The sequence below is a fragment of the Apodemus sylvaticus genome, chromosome 19 (genome assembly GCF_947179515.1).
Source record: "Apodemus sylvaticus chromosome 19, mApoSyl1.1, whole genome shotgun sequence".
NCBI classification, from domain to species: domain Eukaryota; kingdom Metazoa; phylum Chordata; class Mammalia; order Rodentia; family Muridae; genus Apodemus; species Apodemus sylvaticus.
Genome location: NC_067490.1, coordinates 55,290,530 through 55,315,809, shown reverse-complemented (window position 1 = coordinate 55,315,809; position 25,280 = coordinate 55,290,530). Strand labels below are relative to the sequence as shown.

The window sequence follows — 25,280 nt, the reverse complement described above, 5'->3', positions numbered from 1 at the left end:
CAAACCTGAAAGAAATAGCTAACTGAGGTGCCCATTTAACATTAGCTAAGTGGAGGGGCCACCGGGTTCTTCCTTAGCCCCCACCTGTTGCAGGGGATGACTTTCCAGCTCAGGAGCTGGGCTGCCCTGCCTCCAGATGCCCTTTACTCTATAATCCAGCCATTTTGTTACATGACCTGTTTTTCTACCCTGTCTCTCCCTATCTCTCCCCGTCTCTCCCCATCTCTCCCCGTCTCTCCCCATCTCTCCCCATCTCTCCCCATCTCTCCCTTTCTCTCCCCATCTCTCCCCATCTCTCCCCATCTCTCCCCATCTCTCCCCATCTCTCCCTATCTCTCCCCATCTCTCCTCTCTCTTAGCATGGCCTTGCTCACTCTGGACTCTGTCTGGCTTTGCTCTCCTCATCTCTACAACAAACCTCCTCCACCATATCTAGGAGCAAGGCATATCTATTTTTTAATTTTGTAAAATTTTCTTTCAGCAGTATCTTGACATTTTTGTGTTTGGGGAAAACGGAAGACATAGTGAGTATATAAATTTTTAAGGCAACTGCTTCTTTGGATGTTGAACAAGAAATATTATGTGGAAAGTATAAAATTGGATCTATGCGTTGGGCACACTCACTAGAAGATAGGCAGGAGAGCGGTGGTCTGTGGGAGCAAAAGGCAAGGATGTCCCTGTAGCTGCCTCTCTAGGACAGGCTAAACATTCTCATCTTCCATATAATGTACCCAAGCAACACTGTTTTTGTCTTGTCGTTAACTGAACATACAGAGAGTTACAAATTTTGTTACCAATGCTTTTGACTGAAAGCATTTGAGCAGCAATAAAAATGTATATTATAGCCTAGACAACAGTTGTCACACGCATGTATGTATGTGTACGAGTACAGGTACAGGGTACAGGCACGGGTATGGGTATGCGTGCGTGATGTACACACACACACACACACACACACACACACAATGGGTAAGGGGTTGTTAAAGGCACATAGGTGAACCAAAAATACCTGAAACACCATAAAGTCTCATGAGAACTGCATCATGGAGTCCCTGAATGCATATAATGCATATATAAATACACAGATACAGATATACAGGCACACATATGGCTCCTAAACTGCTATATGGAATACGTTTATTTGAATTGTTTTCTTTGTAGCCTCTTGATGTACAAAGAACTTCATGGTGTCTGAAATAAGATACCATCACAGAGGTTATCACAGAGGTTAACAGATCCCAGAAACACTGGAATAGCTTTATTTGAGTATCTTTCTCTCGCCAGAAAGCTGTAGTCACAAACTCACATCAGCATGCCTGTTTTCTTTTAAACTAAGTTCACAGGGGTCAGGTTTGGAGGCAAGGTACTTGCCTGGGGAGCGATGGAAACTACATTTCCCAGGATGCAATACGCGAGACGATGGGGGAGTTGAGCCAATGGAAATTCGGCATTTATTTTTATTTCTATTTTTTGGTTTGTGTGTGTGTGTGTGTGTGTGTGTGTGTGTGTGTGCACGGTCGCGCGCGTGCGGTTCGTGTGTCTGGAACTGGACTTCCAGCGTGGTCTTCTTGGAGGTCGTTTAGCCGTTTCTGGGGTTTGTTGACCTAACTGGAAGCTCCGGCGAGGTGGGTCGTTCGGGTGGCAGAGCGCTTAGAGCTGCTCCGCAGTACAGAGGCCCTGCGGAGGCCCAGCGACTCCGCCCACATGCTCCGAGCCAGGCCTAGGGAAGAGACCTCGGTGACCTTGCATCCTCTGCAGAATCCAATGGCTGTGACCACTCACAGGAACCTGGCCCAGGTAAGTGCTGCATCCTGCGGCTCCCACGCGAGCGCTAGAGCCCCGGGAGAGGCCCCACCATGATCCGGAAGCTCCTAGTTGGTGCCCCTGGCAGGAGGCACCTGTGTGCTAGGGTTTGTGAGTGTTGCAGAGATGACGCCTGGAAGGGCGGCTAGGCAGGGAAGATATGGAGTCCTGGTATCCAAGTGTTTGTAGAAGCAGTTGTGAGTTCGATTTGCATCTGAGGAATTTGAGTTTAATTCTTCGGACACCGAGAGCCACTTGAGAATTGTGAACAGAGATCCTGTTCGGAAATAGTATTCTAAATTTTCCTGAAGTTACTCAGAGGAAGGACAAACAGGAGGAGGAGACATGAGGGGCAGGAGAGAGTAGTGCCACAAGTCTGGCAGCTCTCAGGTGAGGTTCAGAATTGTGGACCGCTGCATAGACAGAGTTTTAGTCATCCCAGACCTTCAAACCCCAAGGTGATCAGGGTCACTGTGTGACTGGAGCCTGTGAAGACGCCTGCGGCTGCTAGATTCTAACAGCCTCCTCCTTTTCCAGGGTTCCCTGACTTCAGAACCAGTTACAGAGCTTGGCCTGGTAAGTAGATCCTGCCTTCACCCTCATGCCACCCATACAATTTTGGGGTTAGTGGTTCTTGGTCTGTATCTCAGTGCACCCTAGGAGCCCTGGGCATCGCAGGCTTGAACAGGTTAGGTACCTAACCCAGAGATGTATAGGCTGTGCGTTGTATGAAATTGTTGGCAAGCGTGAACAGAAGTGTAGAAGGTTGCTTCTCTCAAAGAAGTGTGTGCCAGTATGTGCCTATGCCTGAAGGGGAGACTGAGTTACTTAGGCATGTGCAGAATGATCTTCCTTCTCCTTGGAATAAAGATCAGTGAGTTGAAGGCATCAGACCCCAAATTATAGGCATTACCTGGCTTCCACTGGTGATTGTTGGTTGGTGTCTTAGTTAGGGTTTTATTGCAGTGAAGAGACCCCATGACTCTGGCAACTCTGAGAAAGGAAACATTTAATTGGAGTTGGCTTATAGTTTCAGAGGTTTAGTCTGTTGTAGAAATATTTAATCTCAATCAGGGGTTTTGCACCGCCTTTGATAATTTGGTTCCTGGATAAAAGACAGACAACTTTTATTATTATAATAAGGCCTAATCAGCACTAGAGCTGGGCAGATATCTATCCTCTGTGCTATTAGAATCTGTTTCTCCATCAATAACCCCAAGGTATAATTTGCCACGTTCCACCTGGGCAGCTCTTAACTTCGGTTTGCCAGCCCTCGTGGCTGTGTTTTCGTGATTCACCTACCCCATGGTGGCTTCCTCTTCTCTTCACCATCTTCTCTCTCTGTGTGTTTTTGTTCAGACCTCAAGCCTGAGAACCCCAAACCTGGCCTTTGTCTCTTCTGCCCAGCCATTGGCTGTCAGTATCTTTATTTAGTCAAGGAGAAAGGTCATGTTGTATGTCTGTGTGGGTTCCCTGTTGGCAGCCAGGCCGTGGGCATCAGTGTTTAGCATCACGATACATAGTAAATGACCAAACCTCAACATTAGTTCATCAGTGTCCTGGTGGGAAGCGTGGCAGTGTGCATGCAGGCATCCTGCTGGAAGAGCTGACAGGTTTACATCGCCATCTGCAGGGAGCAAAAGGAGACTGTATGTTGGACATAGCTTGAGCATTGGAGACCTCAAAGCCCGCCCCCATGGTGACACACTTCCTCTAACAAGGCCACACCTCCTAACAGTGCTACTCCCTCAGGGTCAAGTATTCAAACACATGAGTCTATGGGGGCCAAACCTATTCAAAACACCACAGTGGGTGAGGTTGACCCAAAGAGTAGCATCAGCTAGGATAGCATCATCACAGGGTTGAGGCTGCTTTGCAGTGGGGTCTGTGAGAGGTTGGGGAATCCCCTAAGAACTCTCTGGATCCTATGTGTTGAGTAACCAATGGGTAGGCCAGGGGGCTGCTTTCAGTGTGTAGCTATTGTTATATGAGAACAAATATAGAGAAGTGTGTGGAACAAAAAGGTCTAAGTTTTTGAGGTGGAAGTGCAAATTGATGATCTCAAGGTCTTGACATAGTAATGAAAGTTGCACATCCTTGTTTGGTTATATATGGGATGAAGGGTGGGCAGGACTACTGGGCAGTTCTGCAGCAGCTCTCCGTGTCAGGGCCAGAATTAGATGTAGCCTATCATCCTTCTATGTATTGGTGCTGCACACGAGTAGTGAGTGAAAGTGAGAGCCCAGGGTAAGTGGTACTCAGGCCTGTATTTCCTCATGGGCAGATAGGATTAGATGGGAGATGGGCATGACATTGGAGTCTTTGGAAGGAAATGGATCATAAACTTTTTTCCCTGTCATTCAAGGCCATGTAATCCTGAGGGTGTGGCTGTGGGAATGTAATCATACAAGAAAAGTACGATTCAGAGTGCTGTGTGTGGGACTAGGGAGATGGTGCAGTGGGCAGAAGTGCTTGTTTTTCTTGGATGAGGGCCTGAGTTCAGATTTCCAGCACCTGGGCCCTGTGGACCCTGTCTGTAACCTCAGCACTGGGGTTGAGGGTCGGGAGCAGAGACAGGAAGATCTCTGGAGGTCACTGGCTAGCCAGTCTGGCTAATCTGGTGAGGTCCAGTTTTATTGAGAAGGCATATCTTACCAAATAAGGTAGCAAACAATTGAATATGACACCCAACATTGACCTCTTGGATGCACAAATGTGCAGAGGTAAGGTGAACTAATTGTCCCAGGAGCAGTAAGTTAGGAATCATAGGATAAAGAGGTGAGCCCATATTCCTTTGGTCTGGAAGATTTTTAGCGTCTTCTGGGTTATTGTCTGACAAGACAAAATTTAAGTTAGCCTATCTTCTCTCTAGCCATTTTTCTTCCTAACCAGTATCTGTGATAAGTCACAGCATTGATAAGAAGGGGGGTAGTAGCCTTCATCCTAGGCCTTGAGGTTATATTTTATCTTTCTGTTTATCTTCCTGTGTTTCCATGGAAGGGTACAATATCAATGGGCAGAGAATGGGCCTCAGTGGGTGAGTGTCTCCTATGATATGGGACGGAGAATATAGAGAGCAAGAGATGCGTACTGGGGCAACAGAATTGGAGTGCTTCGAATTAGAGTGCTGAAAGAGAAGCTGATTATACGCTGAATTGTTTCCATTGTGATAGGATGTTTCCTTTGAAGATGTGGCCATTCACTTCTCCCAGGAAGAGTGGGTGCTCCTTGATAAGGCCCAGAGGCTCCTGTACTGCAGTGTGATGCTGGAAAACTTGGCACTTGTGGCATTTCTGGGTAAGGTCCTCGCATGGCTCCCAGTGTCCAGAGTGGCGTCTACCTTTATTTTTACCCAAGAGTGATTGCTATCTTAGGAGTCATAACAAATCTCAAACTTTCTCTTCAGCATCCTATGCCTTGGTTTCTGCCTATTTTCTGTAGTTGTCATTTCTTTCTTCTTTTTTTCTCATTGGAGACAGTGTCTCTCTATATATCCCCTGATGTCTTGGAACTCACAATGTAGACCAGGCTGGTCTTGAACTTACCAAGATCTGCCTTCCTCTGCCTCCCCAATGCTAGAATTAAAGGCATGCACCAGGCTTAGTTGTCATTTCTTTATGGCTGCTTTTGTGAAGAATTGCCAGTGTTGTCATATGTATTCTCTCTCTCTCTCTCTCTCTCTCTCTCTCTCTCTCTCTCTCTCTCTCTCTGAATATTTGCATTTCTCCATGTGTTTGGAGATGCAGGAAAGGTCTTGATTGTTTCATAGAGTTGATAAGTCACGTTGTCTTAAAGGAGACCAGGCCTTGCAGTGGGCACCTAGGGAAGGGCATGTTCACATGGTATCAGAAGACAGCAGAGTGTCCTCAGTGTTTTAGTAAGGGTACAACCCATATCTCACTTCCACCTTTACTCCACATTTAAAACTTTGGCATCTTGTAATTGCACCTGCAATTTTGGTTCTTGGCTACCTTGATGCTCTGTTGTGTTCTTAGTTTTTGTAACTGCCCACAGTTACATCAAACGGGTCACCTGGAAGGAAAGCTGGAGATGAAATACAATGGGTTTGTGAAACAAATAAGGAGCCAAGACAAGTTTTCTGATCAAGGCTCAATGTTTTAATGGGGGGGGGGCTTCAAATATAAAGGCGGGGGAAACCCTTCCCCCAAAGACTGGAACTGCAGTACCGGTTTGGTTGCTCAACAGGTGGCTAGTGTCTCAGGAAACTGCAGGTCCTTGAAGAACAATGGGCTAGACGTCCACCCTAGGTGGGAAGTAGTGGCGAGCACCGAGGTCTGAAATTCCCACTGGAAGGCTGGGGGGAGGGCACAATTCCTCCCTAATTATTAGTTTTAAGATGAGAAGGTAACAACCTGGTGGATAGTGGTAACAAGGGAGAGGAAGCATTGACCTGGCCCTCCTAAATCCTTTATGGTGTCTTTTATGGAGGACAGTGGTTGTTATTCTAAGAAATGCCTTTAGACACCAACCTCTATGCAACCAGGTTTGCTTCACAGGGATCTCAGAAGCAGAAAACATGGTCCTCCCCTTGCAGTGCTTTGCCGGGCACCTCCCACTGGTGCCCTTGCCCGCTTGTAAGCAGACATACATAGATCTGAGTTCTATGTAGCTCCAGTAGGATGTCCACTTACAGTGGGCTCATCAAGACCACGGTCTGCTAAGTCGAGTAGGATGATAATATACTTGTATAGGTTTTGATGCCAGGGAGTCGATTTGTTGCCAAACACCCTGCAAGTGTCTTTGAGCTTTTCCCTGATTATAGTGACTATTCATTGTAAATTTTAGAAGTAACACATCTATTGATACTTATCATGGCATTTGAGATGACTTACTTCTAAACTCTGGACCAGCTCTCCAATAATTTGAATGGTATAAAGAGCATCAACTTGTTATTATCAATGTTATTGACAGATCTATCCAGGTGTGGTTCAAAATACAGTTCAAACTTAAGATCTATGAAAGGTTAATAAGGCTATGTAGAACTTATGAAGGCATTAAAATCTGGCCTGCCTACTCCATACAAAATTATTATGGATTCAGAAGGTTGTGTTTTGCTTTGCATCCTGATAATTGTAAAACATTTATTGGCTAAGACATTGCTCTAAGCTTACCACAGGAGGACTTAAGCCTCTGTTCTCAAGTGGATTCAGATTAACTGGCAAAAGACAAATAACTTTACAGATAGTAGATCTTGGACAGTTTAATTTTGCTTCTACCATTGTAGCCAATAAACTTGTGAAAAAGTGGCAGCAGGCCTACACTGGAACAGCTCTTTTTAACTTTTATCACTCTTGAAATTATCTTAATTAAAAAATATGGGTAAAATGTTCTATAAATGTCTATTAAATCCATTTGGTCCATGACTTCTGTTAGTTCCACTGTGTCTCTGTTTAGTTTGTGTTTCTCTGATCTGTCCATTGATGAGAGTGGGGTGTTGAAGTCACCCACAATTAGTGTGTGAGGTGCAATGTATGCTTTGAGCTTTAGTAAAGTTTCTTTTACAAATGTGGGTGCCCTTGCAATTAGATCATAGATGTTCAGAATTGAGAGTTCTTCTTGGGAGATTTTTTCTTTGATGAGTATGAAGTGTCCTTCAGTATCTTTTTTGATGACTTTTGGCTGAAAGTCAAGTTTATCCAATATTAGAATGCCTATGCCAGCTTGTTTCCTGGGACCATTTGCTTGAAAAATTGTTTACCTTTTACAATGAGGTAGTATTTGTCTTCGACACTGAGGTGCATTTCCTGTATGCAGAAAAATGCTGGGTCCTGTTTATGTATCTAGTCTATTAGTCTATGTCTTTTTATTGGGGAAATTGAGTCCATTGATGTTAAGAGATATTAAGGAATAGTGATTGTTGCTTCCTGTATGTTATTTTTATGTTTGTGTGGTTTTCTTCTTTTGGGTTTGTAGAAAGAAGATTACTTTCTTGCTTTTTCTAGGGTGTAGTTTCCCTTCTTATGGTGGCATTTCCATCTATTATCCTTTGTGGGGCTGGATTTGTAGAAAGATATTGTGCAAATCTGATTTTATCATGGAATACCTTGGTTTCTCTATAGTGATTGAGAGTTTTGCTGGGTATCATAGTCTGGGTTCACATTTGTGTTCTCTTTGGGTCTGTATGAGATCTGTACAGTATCTTCTAGCTTTCATGGTCTCTGGTGAGAAGTCTGGTGTAATTCTGATATGTCTGCCTTTATAAGTTACTTGCCCTTTTTCCCTTACTGCTTTTAATATTCTTTCTTTGTTTAGTGCATTTGGTGTTTTGATTATTATGTGATGGGAGGACTTTCTGTTCTGGTCCAGTCTTTTTGGAGTTCTGTAGGCTTCTTGTATATTCATGGGCATCTCTCTCTTTAGATTAGGGAAGTTTTCTTCTACAATTTTGTTGAAGATATTTACTAGCCATTTAAGTTGTAAATCTTCACTCTCATCTATGCCTTTAATCCTTAGGTTTGACTTTCTCATTGTGTCCTGTATTTCCTAGATGCTTTGGGTTACAAGCTTTTTGCATTTTCTTTGAATGTTGAGTCAATGTTTTCTTTGGAATCTTCAGCATCCGAGACTCTTTCTTCTATCTCTTGTATTCTGTTGTTGATGCTTGTGTCTCTGACTCCTGATTTCTTTCCAAGGTTTTCTATCCCTTTGTGATTTCTTTATTGTTGCTACTTCCATTTTTAGCCCCTGGATCCTTTTGTTCAGTTCCTTCACTTGTTTGTGTTTTCCTGAAATTCTTTAAGGGATTTTTGTGTTTCCTCTTTAAGGGCTTCTACTTGTTGACCCATGTTCTCCTGTATTTCTTTAAGGGAGTTGTTTATGTCCTTCTTGAAGTCATCTATCAGCATCATGAGATGAGATTTTAAATCCAACTCTTGCTTTTCTTGTGTGTTGGGGCATCCGGGACTTGCTGTGTTGAGAGAACTGGGTTCTGATGTTGCCTTGTGGCCTGGCTTTCTGTTGGTAGGGTTCTTGTGCTTGCTTTTCACCCTCTGGTTATTTCTCCTGTTAGTTGGTCTCACCTGACCGGCTGGCGCTTGTCCCTCCTGTGGGCCTGTAAGGCTGTGTCCCTACTCCTGGGAGACCAACTATCTCTGGCAGGGTCTGCGCACAGAAGGCTGTGGGGCGCCTGACATGCAAATGGTCACCAAAGACTCCTGTCCAGCTGCCCCACTAATCGTATGTCCTGTGTTCTCTTAGCTGTTCCCCTCCAGAGAGATATTGGAGAGAAAGTGGAGCACTTAACCTCCATGCTCAGAAGTGGAGGCACTGCTGGGAGATCACTCTCTCTGTGGGCTGTGCACAGAAGGCTGTGGAGTGCCTGGCTCTCTGGGGCAAATGGCAACAAAAGGCCAAATCGATCCATTCTTATCTCCTTGTACAAAGCTCAACTGCAAGTGGATCAAGGACCTGCAGATTATACCAGACTCACTGAAACTAAAAGAAAAGAAACTGGGGAAGACCCTTGAGGACATGGACACAGGGGAACATTTCCTGAACAGAACACCAATAGCTTATGCTCTAAGATCAAGAATTGACAAATGGGACTACATAAAATTACAAAGTTTCTGTAAGGCAAAGGACACTGTTAAAAGGACAAAACAGTAACCATCAAATTGGGAAAAGATCTTTACCAACCCCACATCCAACAGAGGGCTAATATCCAATATATACAAAGAACTAAAGAGGTTAAACTCCAGAGAAACAAATAACACTATTAAAAAATGGTGTACAGAGCTAAACAGAGAATTTTCACCTGAAGAATATGGAATGGCTGAGAAGCACCTAAAGAAATGTTCAGCATCCTTAGTCATCAGGGAAATGCAAATCAAAACAACCCTGAGATTTCACCTCACCTCAGTCAGAATGGCTAAGATCAAAAACTCAGGAGAAAGCAGGTGTTGACAAGGATGTGGAGAAAGAGGAACACTCCTCCACTGCTGGTGGGATTGCAAGATGGTACAACCACTCTGGAAATCAGTTTGGCGGTTCCTCAGGAAATTGGGCATAATACTACCAGAGGACCCTGCTATACCATACCTGGGCAAATACCCAGAAAATCCTTCAGCATGTAATAAGGACACATACTCTGCTATGATCATAGCAGCCCTATTTACAATATCCAGAAGCTGGAAAGAACCCAGATATCCCTCGACGGAGGAATGGATACAGAAAATGTGGTACATTTATACAATGGAGAACTACTCAGCTATTAATAACAGTGAATTTATGAAATTCTTAGGCAAATGGGTGGAACTGAAAATATCCTGAGTGAGGTAACCCAATCACAAAAGAACACATATGGTATGCACTCACTGATAAGTGTATATTATCCCAGAAGCTTGGAATTCCCAAGACACAATTCACTGATCAAATGAAGCTCAAGAATAAGGAAGATCAAAGTATGGATACTCTGGTTCTTCTTAGAAGGGGGAACAAAATATCCACAGAAGGAGATACAGAGACAAAGGGTGGAGCAGAGTCTGAGGGAAAGACCATGCAGAGACTGCCCCACCTAGTGATCCATCCCATATACAGTTACCAAACCCAGACACTGCTATTGATGCCCACAAGTACTTGCTAACTGGAGCCGGATATAGCAGTCACCTGGGAGGCTCTGCTAGTGCATGACAAATACAGAGGGGGACACTCTCAGTCTGCCATTGAAGTGAGCACAGGGTCCCCAATGGAGGAGCTAGAGAAAGGACCCAAGTAGCTGAAGGGGTTTGCAGTGTTGTACGAGGAACAACAATATGAGCCACCCAGTACTCCCAGAGATTCCAGGGACAAAATCCATCAACCAAAGAGTTCGCATGGAGAGACCCATGGATCCAGATACATAGGCAGCAGAGGATGGCCTTGTTGGACATCAAAGGGAGGAGAGGCCCTTGGTCCTGGGGAGGCTTGATGCCACAGTGTAGGGGAATATCAGGACAGGGAAGCAGGAGGGGTGTTGATTGGGGAACAGTGGTAGGGGAGATGGGTTATGGGATTTTCAGGGGGGGGGACCAGGAAAGGAGACAACATCTGAAATGTAATAAAGAATATATCTGATAAAAAATCCTTGATCACTAGCTTCATCTGGGGACTTCAGCTCAGTGTAGACACATCCCCAATAGACGCATCCTGGTGAAGGCTGTTGGCTGAGGAATTGCTTAGAGAGCCTGCTGGTGTTTTCCTGCACCTTATTCCCATGTGTTTTATCTGGTGTAATAAACCCATTCTGTATTTGAAAACAGCTCCCTTAGTATGTCTGCAACTCATTTGTTCTTAGAACATTCCAGTGCTTTCATTGCCTCTTCTCCATTATTTTTTCTGTGATAATCCCTTGTCTATGTAGCACAGGCTAATCTCAGACTTATCGGCCCCTTTGCGTCAGATCCCCAAGTATTTAGAATGGTATGTTGTTGTTTTTTGTGTCTAGCTTACCTTTGTGATGTGCGTTTCCCTCTCTAGGATTATTTCATTAGCATGTCAACATGTATTTTTCTGATTTCAGGTTCCTGTTCTGGAATGGGGGGTGAAGACGTAACTTGTGTGCATAATGTGCCTGCAGAAGGGGTGGTGTGTGAGACAAGGCCATCTCCTGAGGAGAGTCATCTTGAGATACGTGCTTCAGCTTTAGAAAACATTTTGCCTCAGACTGAGTTCCTGAGCACATACCCCGTGCAGACATTGTGTTTGAGCAGAACAGGTTCCAGTTTTAAAGAAGAGAATAACTGTCGCTGGAGGAGTTACAGTGGAGTAAAGTCCTATGAAGGGGATCCTCACAGGACTTCCGCTGTGCCAAGCTGCAGATCCCATGTGTTGACCAGGCCATTCATCTGTGGGAAGGATGGGGAGGAGGCCATCTCCTCCACAGGCTGTGGTCAACAGCAGGCTGCTTGCAGTAGTGAACAGCCCTCCACAGCCTGTCATCAGCAGCAGGCCACTTGTAGAAGCGAACAGCTTTACAGCAGTGGTGAGTATGGGGAAGTGCTTTTGAATGGAGAGAGGCATTGTAAGGATGGTGAATGCCAAAAAGGTTCAAGCTGCAAACATGCCCCTGCTCAGTGTCCCAGTACCTCCTCTGAGAAAAGGCCAGCTGAGAATAGCAAGTATGAGAAAGCCTTCTCCTGCAATTACAAACGTGCTCAGCACCAGGACAGTCACTCCGGACAGAGGACCCATGAGCACTGTCAACATGAGAAGTCCTTCAGCAAAAAGTGCCGTCTCAATACACGAGACAGAATTCATCCTCAAGAAAGGCCCTATAAATGTACTGAATGTGGAAAAGCCTTTATCTATAAATCTGAACTCATTTACCATCAGAGACATCACACTGGTAGAGTACATTATGAGTGTGTGGAATGTAGAAAATCCTTCACGTACAAATCCAATCTCACCGAACACCAGAGAATCCACACTGGAGAAAAGCCTTATCAATGCGAACAGTGTGGAAAATCCTTTAGACAAAACTCTAGCCTCTTTAGACACCACAGAATTCATACTGGAGAAAGGCCGTACGAGTGCTATGAATGTGGGAAATCCTTCAGACAGATCTTTAATCTCATCAGACACAGGCGAGTCCACACTGGAGAAATGCCTCACCAATGTGGTAATTGTGGGAAAGCCTTTAGCTGCAAAACTGAACTCACTCAACACGAGCGAATTCACAGTGGAGAAAAGCCATATGAATGTAGTGATTGTGGAAAATACTTCAGGCAGTTCCCCAACCTCATTCGACACCGGAGAGTGCACACCGGTGACAGGCCTTATAAGTGCAGTGAATGTGAGAAATCCTTCAGTCGCAAATTCATCCTCATCCAGCACCAAAGAGTTCACACTGGAGAAAGGCCTCACAAATGTGGGGAATGTGATGCATCCTTCACCCGAAAATCTGACCTCTTCCAGCACCAGAGAATCCACAGTGGCACGCGACCTTATGAGTGTGAAGAATGTGGGAAGTCATTCAGACAATGTTCTAGCCTCATCCAGCACCGGAGAGTTCATACCGGAGAGAAGCCTTATGAGTGTGTCGAATGTGGGAAAGCCTTTAGTCAGAGTGCTAGCCTCATTCAACACCAGAGACTGCACACTGGAGGAAAAACCTTATGAGTGTAGTGAATGTGGGAAGTCCTTTAGCCAGAGTGCTAGCCTGATTCAACACCAGAGAAGCCACAGTGGAGAAAAGCCTTATGAATGTAGTGAATGTGGCAAACCTTTCACCCATAAGTCTGACCTGATTCAGCACCAAAGGGTTCATACCAGAGAAAGACCTTATGAGTGCCATGACTGTGAGAAATCCTTTAGCCGTAGATCGAATCTTGTCAGACACCAGCGAGTTCACACCTAAGAAGACTCTTTATCATGTACGAATTGTGCTGCTAAGGGTGTTCTTTATTGTGTCTAGGGGAGGCGTACACAGGTGGAAAGTGCATAAAGATTTATGCCTGCCCCCGATTGGACAGAGGTTGGAAGTGTGCAGCCTTGTGAGTTTTGCCTTTACAAGCAGCTGACTAATAATTTGTGGCCATTCTCTGGGAATCCCAGGTATGGATCTGGCTGGTGTACATCATCCTGACCAGTATTTAATACTTCTTTCAGATTCGGCTCAAAAGTAGAAAAGTGCTGTTTTAACAGGTGTAGTAACACTGGAGAAGACTCACAGCCCTTTCTGAGTTCAGAGATTATTTATCTGGGCTTCGGAAGTGGAAGTTATTTCAAATATGTGGGAAACTTTGAGAAGACTCATTACAGTTTTTAGATGCCCAGGGCCATGTCCTGATTTATGTCATTCGCAGTATCTGTGATAGAAACCCTGTCACTCTGATCACTTAGAAGATTATGAGTCTGATTATCCCTGCTAAGTGCTTAGAGGTACAGACCTCTCTGCTCTGCTCTGGCTTTAGCCTTGAAGACCCTTTTCCTTTTTAGAGCAGCAATCTTATTTAGAAAGTGTGGTCTGAGTTGTACTTTCAACTTTTCTAGGAAAGATAACCTTGTTCAGGACAGGTTTTGTTTTCACACTGTGCTCTGATTATTTCCAGGCTGGAACTCACCAACTTGTGAAACACTTGCTGCACATTACTCTGGCCTAACTTTTGAAAAGGGAGTTTGTTTATGCTCCTTTGATCTGGAAGGTTCTGTGCATTCTGTGGCCTGACTTGTCAGGTGACCTGTGATGTCAGCATGGAGGGTGGACCAATTCCATAGATATCTCCACTTTGTTTTAGAAGGTGTGGTAGAGCTGCAGGAAGCAGCTGCATGGAGTATTAGTCTAATTTTCATGGCTGCTCCTGCCCTCACAGGAAAGACTGTTGGGTTTTGGGTTCCTGACTTACTGAAGGTACTATGATTTTGGGGAGGCAAGAAGTCTTCATGAAGAGGAGTGTTATGACAACCCCAGGTATTCCTGCGCCACCTGAACAATTGGATTCACTTTCCACCGGGATGTCACATAATTCCTAGCGTTGTTGAAGGTAATCTCTTCAGCAAGGTTTGCAATGGAGCCATTTGCTATGTGTGAAGCAGTGCATAGGGTAGTGATTGGGACAGGGACTGAGTTAATGGATATGAAAATAATCCTGCATTTCTTTATTGTGCGTATGTGTGGCTTGGCGTACACGGACTGTGGTTCACGTGTGGCAGTCAGAAGGCAGCTTTTGGAATTGATTCTAGTCTACCATGTGGGCTCCGAGATTGGATCGAGGTCATCAGGCTCTTGGCAAATGTTTTAACCTGCTGAGCTGTCTCTCTGACCCTGGAACGTGCTTCTGTTAAAACTTCACCCATAGATGTTCCAGTGATTTTGTGTGAGTTGACAAATACACAAGATCTTTATAGCTATTTCCTGTGGCTGTGAGCTTTTGTCAGAGAAAACACTGAGATGATTTTTGTGGATTCCTCTGTCCCTCTGGCTCTGGCATTGGCAGAGCCGTACAGTCAGAAAAACAAGGGGAGGAAGGTGATTCTGTGAGGTGGGGTATAATTCTGACTTGTCATTTGAAGGGCAGTAACTTTTATTACTTACCAAGATTGTCTGTCAGTAGAGCTGTGACTCTCAGATTCTCAGAAGACAGATGACAGAATCCACACCAGGTTGTGAAAAGTTTTGAGAACAGCAGGTTATCTAGGTATACTGTTTTGTGCTACTTTTTACAGCATTATTTATGTATCGTCTGGATGATTGATACTTCAAGGGCATAGCATGGCACTGTGGCATATGCCTACAGTTCCAATTTCTAGAAAAGGCTGAGGAATGAGGAGTCCATGAGCCCAGGATTTTGTAGCTCAGTAGGGGCAACATAACATGACTCTATCTAAAAACAACAGGTCAATTTGGTAAAGTCTTGAAATCATTACAGTTATGAAAATGAATTTGCCTCTCATCTGTATATTTACAACATGCCCCTTTATATTTTCTACCTCTCCTGGAAACCAGTGATTTTTGTTTTTAATTTAAACTTTATTTTTAGATGTATGGGTATTTTCTCTGCATGAATATATATGTACCTAGTGCTTGGGGAGGCCAGAAGAGGGAGAAGGATCTCCTGGCACTGGAGTTACAGATAGCTGTGGGCAACCATGTGGGTACTGGAAACTGAGTCCATGTTCCTAGTGGTCTTAACTGCTAAGCCATCTCTTTAGACCCTGCTTTGTCTTAAACAACAGATTAGTTTACATCATTTAGAATTTTAAATTATTGCCATCAAAACATATATGCATATATATATATGTTGTATAATTATTTGAAGATTCAACAGTGATGCTCATATAAAAAGTTGTTACTGTTGCTGAATAGTGTTTTGTATGTATCAACTACTGCTTGTTTATCTATTAATTTATTTAGAATTTTTTTTGTAGACTTTTCATATGACAACTAAAGCTGCTGTGAATATGTCAGTGTGTTTATATAGCTATGCATTTTAAGCACCTTGTGTTAATGACCCAAATTGTAATACAGGAGTTACAGGTGAACATTTTAAGGACAGTTTAGGCAATGCCAGCTGTGATGCTTGCCCCGTCTTGCATTCTCACCAGCAGAACATAAAAGTGGCTGTTCCTCTCCACTCTGGCGCATTCATCATGTAAGATATCGCCCCACTTGGTGAGTCTACTGTGGCATTTCTCTGTGTGTTTAATTGTATTTCCTTAAGAATTCGAAATAAAACACTTTTTTTCATGTGCTTAATTGCCGCTTATATATCTTTAAAAAATAACTATTCATGTATTTTCTTATTTTCCTTCAGTGAAATTATTATTATTATTCATTATGTTAAGACCATGTCTCTCTATGTAGTCCTGGCTATTCTGGAGTGTGCTATGTATACTGGGTTGGACTAGAACTCTCAGAGATTCTCCTGCCTCTGCCTCCCTGTTTCCCAAGTGCTGAAATTAAAGCTTCATGACACCAAGCCAAGCCCAGATCCAGATAGGACAGTGTAACAACAAAGATACACAGGATTTTGCTCATGGTTTAGCGTTATGAATGGTATTTTGTCATGTAGAACAATTGCTTTTGAATACTGGAAAAAATTTTCTTTAAAGTTTTTGTTATATGTACAGTGAAATGCCTATGTTGACCGTAGATAAGTTTAACATACATTTTAAACAGGCCACCCATCAGTTTCTTAAGTTAAAACTATATTAAGCTCAGGTTTGAGGCCTCTCCCAGTTTCCTTCTGTCAGTTCTGCTGAGATGTCCATGCAGTCTGGGAGAGTGTGTAGTAACAACTTTTTATGACTTCTGTTTCCAGCATATTGACTGAATTGCTGCAGATGGCCCCAAGATACAGGTATTAATTAAACATAGTGATTAGGAGTGGTAGATATTAAAACAATTGTGATATAATTTATTAGACCTGTGTACCTTTAAAACATTTTTTGTTGTCTTTACATGTCTATATCCCCAAAGCAAGTGTCCTTCCTGCTCTTTTAATATAGGTTTTTCAGTGCATCCAATTACTGATAAAATGACTATTTCTTTTAAAATAATTAAAAATTGGTTATCTCCTTACTTGTATATAGTGCAGTATGGACTCATCCTCCCAGCTGTCGTCGTGCTTTCTCATTCTTCCTCCTCTTGATGATCTCCTTCCTTTCAGCTAGTCATCCTTCTGATTGTATATGTGGCATGCACGTGTGTGTGTGTGTGTGTGTGTGTGTGTGTGTGATCTCCTTCCTCCCAGCTAGTCATCCTCCTGATTGTATATGTGGCATGCACGTGTGTGTGTGTGTGTGTGTGTGTGTGAGATCTCCTTCTTCCCAGCTAGTCATCCTCCTGATTGTATATGTGGCATGCGTGTGTGTGTGTGTGTGTGTGTGTGTGTGTGAGATCTCCTTCTTCCCAGCTAGTCATCCTCCTGATTGTATATATGGCATGCACGTGTGTGTGTGTGTGTGTGTGTGTGTGTGTGTGTGTGTGTGATCTCCTTCTTCCCAGCTAGTCATCCTCCTGATTGTATATATGGCATACACGTGTGTGTGTGTGTGTGTGTGTGTGTGTGCGTGCGTGTGTGTGCCTGTTTTCATGTATTCAGAGGCCACAGCAGCAAGTTGAGTGTCCTCTGGCATTCTCCTTAGTCTTTGAGACAAGATCTCTTATTGCATATAATGTCTTGATTGTATTTGCTTGCCACTCCCCTTAATTCTTCCCAAATTTTCCCTCTACCTTTCTACCCTTTCCCAATTTCCATTTTCCCACTTTTCTCTCACTATCTTTGCCTGTCTGTCTCCCATAAGCCCCTGTCCAATTAGTTTCCCATATGTGCATGGGTGTGGGGCCACCCACAGGAGTATGAGCAACTTATCATGGTCCATATTAAAGAAAATGAACTCTTCCTTATCCATTAATAGCTCCTCAGCTAGAAGCTCATGAACCCTTCTGTTCTTCCTTTTGGAAGGTCTACTGGCTTGATTCCCCTGTATGCAGGCCTTGGGAAGACAACATTAGCTTTTGTGTTCAAGAGTGGAACAGCCCTGTCATGTATAGAAGACACTGAAAACTTCTGAACTCACAGGGATGGCAAGAGGGCTTAGCAGTTAAAAGTGCTTGCTGCTTTTGTAGAACACCGGGGATTGGCTCCTGACACCAATGTCAGACAGCTGAAGGGGGAAAAAGGAAAATTAGCAAGGGTCACCTTCCCCTATGCCATCTGCATCGCAGACTTCTAACTTCACACATTTTGTTATTGTTCCTCTTGTTGTTGGACTTTTGTGCCTCCTGCATAAATCCCTATAATATTTGGCCTAGTCCAGGGATCAGAAAATTTTCTTCCCACCTCCTCGTAATTGCCTCCTTGGATTTGGTCATGTAATTTGTACATGTTTCTACTGACATCTAATCAGGGCAACAATGTTTAAAAGTGTTTTTAGCCCCTTGCTGTCATAGACCTAGAGTAGACATGAAAATCTCTGGTCCAGTGAGGAGGAATCCAGAGAATAATAAAGCTATAAATTAGGAAGTAGAGTCTCACCACCACCACAGGACAGATTAAACTCACAGCTCTGTTCATCTCCACGGCATCACAGGACATATAGGTGGGTGACCCTTGCTAATTTTCCTTTTTTCCCCTTCATCTATTGTTTTTCCTTTTTTTTGTGCTTTTCTTCTGTCTCTTAAAAAGATTACCTTATTTTTAATCATGTGTTTGTTGGTGGACCTGTGCTGTATGAGTGCACGAGCCTGCGGGGTCCAGAACAAGATATTGAATACCTGGAGGTAGAGTCACAGATGGCCGTGACTCACCTAATGTGGGTACTGGAACTGAACTCAGTTCCTCTGCAAGAGCAGTACACACTCTTAACTGCTGAGGAACCAAAATGAGACGTCAGCCCCTCTTTTCTCTTTTTACTTAAACACCATTGGGCTGAAAGTTATGAGAATTGAGATGAATATTTACATGCCAACTTCTCAGCATAACGTCGCTCACTAAAACTGACAAAATATTGTCAAGATTTCCAGCCTTTGTATGAGGAACTGACTGGATCTGAGGAGACCCACCCATGCATAGGTAGATGGAGCATACATGATGAATCTGCTTCTTCTTTACTGTGAACTGTACGTGAAAACTGACCGGAATGGCTTGTGCCTGGTGTCCTGGCCCTGTACACCCCAGCTGGTTTACTTCAGCTAGGATGGCCAGACGGTGAGCTTCAGGCGTCCAGCATCCCTGTGTCCCATTAACCCTGGCCTTACAAATTTGTACCACAATGCCCAGCTTTTATGTAGGCGCTGGAGGTCTTAATTCAAGTTCTCGTGGTCTGTGCCAGGCACCTGACTGGCAGAGCTATCTCTCCTGCTGTTTTACTTATCACATTAACATGTTATGCAGTTTTCCCCCCTCATCTGTTGTACCTATAATTTAAAAACTTTGTCTTCTCATTTTGTCCCAGAGTCCCATCTCTCTCAAATTTGCTATTTTTCTTATGAAGTCTAACTGCCCTACTTTGTCTTAAAGACTTGATATTTTGTTTTCCACTTGATCCATTCTATTTATAAGGCTTTCCTCTGAGTTTTCAAATCAGGAGATAGAATTTTTCAACTCCACATCCATTTCAGATTGAGCTCTCTACTGTGGCTTTATTCCTTTATTGAATTTGGCTTCTAAATACTGGATTGTATTTATCATTTTATTTCACTTAATGTTTGTGTTTTTTCATGTTTATTCTCTTTATGTTTTTTGAACTGTTTCTTTGTGTCTTCTTTAAATCTCTGAATTGTTTAATAAAGTTTATGATTGTCCTTTTAAAAATCTGTAGAATAAAGTAGGTCAGTGGTTCTCTGCCTTTCTAATCCTGCACCTCATTGATACAGTTCTTCATGTCATAGTGATCTGCAACCATGAAATTATTCTCATTGTTACTTCATAATTGTAACTTTGCTTATTTTTTCAGTCACAATGTATCTGTGTTTTCTGATGGTCTTAGGCAACCCTGTGAAAGGGTCATGTGAGCCCCAGGGATTCATGAACTGAACTAGGTGATTCTCATTGGAGAACATTTTGATAGGACTTGTAGATATTGAAGGAGACATCCTGTTTTGTTCTTCATGATGTTTGTGTTTTTTTTTCAGTGAGACCTGATCATGTGAAGTTTTTGTTGTTGGCTGTGTGTCTAATGTGGACACATTAAACTAGGCTGCCTAGAGTCTGTACCTCTTGTCCTACGACTGGAATCTGGGAAGGAACTCACCAGAATGGTCTAGCGGATTGGGTGTGGGACTCAGGCTTGTCTGAGAGTTGGGATGAGTGCTAGATGCTTAGGGATGAGACTGACTCAAGAGGCTGGGCAGAAGCACAGGTGTGGTTTCCAGGTTGGACCTGGAAAATGGCTAGAGCTTGGGAGAAGGGGATACAGTCTTGCAGGGGAGGAGGGAATTAAACAGAAGATAAGTTAGTGATACGATGACTGATGTAGTACAGATTGGCCTAGAGCTCACTATGTAGGTAAGAGTCACCGTGAACATCAGAAGTACCTGCTTCTACTTCCAAATGCCTGGGATTACAGGTATGTTCCAATACATTCAGCCTGTGTTGATCTTCACTCAAGTTCCATGCTTATGTGTGTGCTATGCAAGCATTTGACCAACATATCATCACTACTTAAAAAATTCTTCCATTAATTCCAATTTTGATTTACTCAGATGAATCATGCAGCAATTTTGCCTAACTAGCTTTGTTCTTACTATCAAAGCTATTTTAAATTTCCTATATCATTGGATATGTGATGGTATCTTTATTCACCCCTACACCTCATGTTTATCTTTTCAAACATCATGTGAAAACACCGTCTCCTTACATGATCCAGCTCAGGGCACAGACTCTGCACTGACGTTTTTATGGAAGCCTTGGGTCATTTTGGTGAATGATCTGGAGCTAGAATTGGATTGAAGCTAGATCTGCAACATGGGTATGACATTTGGTTTGATCTTTGATCTCAGTGTTTGACCCTCAGGAAAATCCACGAATTAAGTACAACCAGAAATATGCTTCTTGTTCCTGGAGTAAGGGACGTTCAAGATTTCTTGGTGTCATTTCTATGGAACTTTCAGGACTGGATTGCACAGTGTGAGTCTTGTGCCAATAAGAACTGGTAACTTCTTATAGAGGTGCCTGGAAGCAGACATAATAATGGTTTTGCACAGTTGTGGTTTTGGTAACTATTGTGGTCTTGTTTCTGATGAATGGAGATTGAGTTTGTTCATATTCCCTGGGAAACAATTACATCATTATGTTAGAAGAAATGAGATGACAATGATAATTCTTTGATTTTAGAGAAGACTATGAGATAAACACAGCAATCCCCAATGACTGAAATAAACTTGAGAAAGCAAAGTTGAATAATGGTGAGAAATGTTAAAACCCATATTATTTAGATGTCTCTATTATTAAATATCATGACATGTACATTACCCTATTGTCAAAATCATAACTGTTTATATGAATAAATGCAAGTTTTTTTAATAAAACATTAATCTTTGAGAAATCTTTATATACAGGACAACTTGAAGACTTTTTAAGTGGCTATTGTGTTGGTGGGAATGAAACCCAGAACTTTGGTAGGCAAGTTGTCTGCCGAGTTAAGTCATCTGTTTTTATTTATGTACTCTAATAAAAGTAGTTCATACTTGTAAGTTTCTCTCCCATGTTAGCCTAACATAAACAACGGTTTTGACTGTGAGAAAATGAGATCAGAGCATTTGGCAGTGGGTACGATCTTCACCTTGCAGAGTGCAGTAGGAACCCTGGGCAGTTCTTCAGTTCTGCTTCATTGTTTAACCCCTGAAATGACTAAAAATAGTTTGATGCTTGTAAAGCGCTTGACTAGTGCCAACTGCTTGTGTTTTCTTTCTAGAGGCATTCCTAAGGTAATGACAGACTTTGGAATGAAATATTTCCCAGATGGCATTGGGTATAAACTTGTACTTTATCTTTCTTGAATGCTCCAGGGGATTTCACTGTGTGCCACACCAAGCAACCACAATCAGTCCTAGTAAGATGAGTTGGATAAAACATAAACACAGAGCCATCAAGGACATGGGTCCTTCTATTTTACCATGGAAAGTTTTTATTTTTTCTTCAATTCTATTGAATAGTTTTGTTGGTATAATAGTCTAGTTCAGAAAACCCTTACCTTAGCCTGTACCCTGAAGGGCTCCTCCCTACTCTTCCTTCTAGCAGCTGCACATTCTAGCCTAATGCTGAGATGTTGATCTGTTTGGAATTGCTCTGTATGTTGATTCGGATACAAGGATTTCTTTCCTTCTTCCACATGCAGACATCCAGATTTCCCAAAACCATGTATTAAAGATGGCAGCTTTTCTCCAATATATATTCTTGTGATCTTTGAAAAAATCAGGTGCTTGTTTTGAAAAAAGCAGCCTTATATCTGGGTTCTCAGTGGATCTCACTGAATAATGTGTCTACTTTTGTGTCAGTGCCAGGCTGCGTTTTCCACTGTGGCTCTGTGGTATTACTTGGAATCTGATATGGTGATTCTTCAGGCAGTATTTTTCTTATTCAGAATTTCCATTGGATATTTGAGAGGTCTTTGTTAACATATAAGACTTAAATAGTTTTTTCAATGTTTGTAAATAATTATGTTGAATTTTTGATGCAGATTGCATTTAATCTGAATATTGTTTTTGATGGGATGGCCATTCTATAATATTAATCCTGCCAGTCCATGAGCATGGGGTGGGTCATTCTAATTTTGTTATTTCTCCAATTTCTTGAAGTTTTTGTTCTTTATGTCTTTCTCTTCTTTAGTGAGATTTATTCTAAGATATTTTGGGAGCCTATTAGGTATGGTAATGTTTCCCTGATTTCTTTCCTGGTATGTTTGTTGTTTCTTATAAATGGACCCATCCCATGGGCAAACACCAGTCCCTGACACTATTAATGATATTCTCTTATGCTTCCAGACAGGAACCCAGCATAACTGTCTTCTGAGAGGTTCCACTTAGCAGCTGGCCAAAACAGCTGCACACACCCACAGCAAAACTTTGGATGGAGGTCAGGCCCTTTTATGGAAGTATTAGGGGAAGAAGTGGCAGCCCTGAAGAGATAGAAATTCTATAGGAAGAACTAACCTGGACCCTTGCGAGCTCTCAGAGACTGAGCCACCAACCAAAGAGCGCACAAGGATGGACCAGGGCCTCTGGCACATGTGTAGCAGATGCGCAGTGTGGGAAAATAAAGTGGGGGTGGGGGTGGAGCCCGCACAGGAGAATATAGGTTATAGGGGAACACTCGCACTGGGGTAGGGAGAGTAGGGTAGTACGGAGCACAAGACTGCCTGGCTAGTGGGGAGGGAGGTCCCTGCTCAGAAGGTGGGGCCATTCTGGCATGGACCTCCCGGGTACCTGTTGAGGAAGCTTGGCTGAGAAGAGGCTGGATCCTTTCTTGGTGGCTGGAAATGATGAGGCCTGCTCCATGCTTCTACACTGCAGGTTTGGATATGAAGAGACAGTGCATAGTTTCAATGCTTTATTATAGAAAGATAAGAAGAGAAGAGGAGATAGAAAAGTAAAGAGAGAAAGAGTAGAGGGATGGCTCTGACCACGTGGAAAGAGGGGAAAGAATGGAGATAGAAGGGGAACAGAGAGAGGGGGGCAAGAGAGGAGAGAGAGAGAGAGAGAGAGAGAGAGAGAGAGAGAGAGAGAGAGAGAGAGAGAGAGAGAGAGAGAGAAGAGGCCAGAGAGAGATCGAGGAGGGGCAAGGAGCCTTCTTTAATAATGGGCTGGGTTACCTGGCAGTGGTGGGGTGGGGGAAAGCCTGGCTGTAGCCAGGTGACTGTAGGGATGGATGGAGTCTAGGTAGAACGCTATGGGCCTGGGGCGTGGCCATACATGACTGTTGGCCACAGGATTATGGAGCTGACGAGTCAGCAGTCTGGGAGCATAGCTCACAGGTTCTGTCCCTTGTTCTACTGGGTCTTCCAAGTGAGCCTTGCTCAACCAGGCTACAGACGGCCCTACAAGGTCCCACAGTCTCTATATGAATTTCTTAACAACTGGATCAGAGGCTATTCCTAAAGCTATAGCCTGGCTGTGGAATTCATTCTCTAACAGGAGTGCCTTGTCTGACTACAGTGGGTTCACCTAATCCTGAAAAGACTATGCATTAGGTCAGGAGAGTGGGGGAGGGGCACAAACCCTCTCAGAGGAGAATGAGGGGACATGGAGTGAGACATTTTGTGAGGGGAAGACCAACCGGGAGGGGTGGCAATGTTCAGGATGTAAATAAACAAACAAACAAACAAACAAACAAACCACTGGTTTTTGGTGTTAAATTTGTATCTTGCTTTTTGATGAATGAATTTATCAGCCTCATATCATCTACAAATAAGATACATTGACTTATTTTTTTCCTGTTTATATTTCTTTAACCTCCTTCACTTGTCTCATGCTAGCTAAGACTTCACACACTATGTTAAACAGAAGTGGGGAGAATGGACGCCCTCGTCTTGTTTCTGATTTGCTTGGACATGCTTCAGGTTGTATTCATTTAGCATGACTGGTGTGGCATGTTGGGCCTCTATCATATTGCTGAGCCTTCTATATTCCAGGATTCTCTAGGGCTTTTATTTTTGAAGAGACAGATTTTTCAAAGGCCTTTTGTGATTTTAATGATCATGTGGTTCTCCTTTTGAGTCTGTCTATGTAGTGCATTACATTTATTGGTTTTGTAACGTTGGACCACCCCTGCATCTCTAGGATAAAGCTGATTGAATAACGGTAGATGATCTTAATGTATTTGGAAAATTAATAAGCCAAATAAAATTCTTAGTAGAAAGCTTCATTAATAGAATGGATCAGGCAAAAAACAGAGAGTGAGGTATGAAAGACTAATTTGAATTTAGTTTACAACTATTTTACTGAGCCTTTTTGCATCTATATTCATCAAGAAGATTCGCCTATAATTCTGTTTTTTATGTTGAATCTTTGTCTTGTTTTGGCATCAAGGGAAACACTGGCTTTGTAAAAAGAATTTGGAAGCATTCTTTCCTTACCTACTTATTGGAACAATTTGAGGAATGTTAGTATTAGTTATTCTTTAAGGATCTGGTAGGTCCATATGCTGGGTCTTATATTTTCACATTTTGAAGAGTTTAAACATGTTTAGTTTAATATAATTGCTCATTCTTTATTATTTGTTTTTAATATTTTAACTTTATATGGCACAGAGGGTTTCTTTTCTGGTTCTATATATTTGGAATTCTGCAGAATTCTTGTACAAGCATTTCTTTTCTGGGTTTAGAAAAAAATGTGAAAATACTCCCCATGCCTTCACCACAGTTTTCTCGTTTTGCCATGCCTATAATCTGAAGGTCAGATATTTTAGTGGTGTTTTAGAGTTCCTCCAGTCTTTGTTCATATTTTTCTCTTCGATTTATTATTGATACTTACTACATTATCCAGTTCTTCAATCTTGACTTCCATCCCTCACTCTTTGTTTTCTTCCTGTTCCCTGTTC

At 42.8% G+C, this 25,280-nt stretch overlaps 1 pseudogene; it reads left to right on the top strand.

Annotated features, from left to right (window-relative positions):
• Window positions 1-1,517: 1,517 nt before the first annotated feature.
• LOC127669856 (zinc finger protein 551-like) lies at window positions 1,518-19,412 on the top strand (annotated as a pseudogene).
• Window positions 19,413-25,280: the final 5,868 nt, after the last annotated feature.